Raw genomic sequence first — 488 nt, forward strand, 5'->3', positions numbered from 1 at the left:
CAATGTAAAGCTTCCTGGCAGCATGTCATCCAGTGCTACTTAAAAGACATACACATATGACAATGCGTGTGCCTCTGTGTGTGTGTAGGTATACAGATGTACTGTGTATATACATTATATCATATATATGAATATATATATATTCATATCTGAAGTGCCTATATGCCTACAGAGGGAACAACCTATTCAAACAAAAATTTTTGTGGTTTCCTAAACACAATAGTGAAAAATATTCCCAGGTATGAGTAACAATTACTGGTCTCTCAGCTGTATGAAGCTGCAGATTCTGCAGTTCAGTTCATCATACTAACTTGAAAGGGGATGTCTTTTTATTAAACTTATCTAATAAATATAGTTTCTCTACAGAATCCAAGGACCTGGATTAATGCAAAAGCGGACGCAGAGAAGCAGGGAGAGGAAACTTGGGGCAGGGGGGAACTAGAAGAGGTGAAAACCAGAGGATGGGAAAGAATAAGAGAGGGAAAAAT

The sequence above is a fragment of the Calonectris borealis genome, chromosome 1 (genome assembly GCF_964195595.1).
Source record: "Calonectris borealis chromosome 1, bCalBor7.hap1.2, whole genome shotgun sequence".
NCBI lineage: Eukaryota > Metazoa > Chordata > Aves > Procellariiformes > Procellariidae > Calonectris > Calonectris borealis.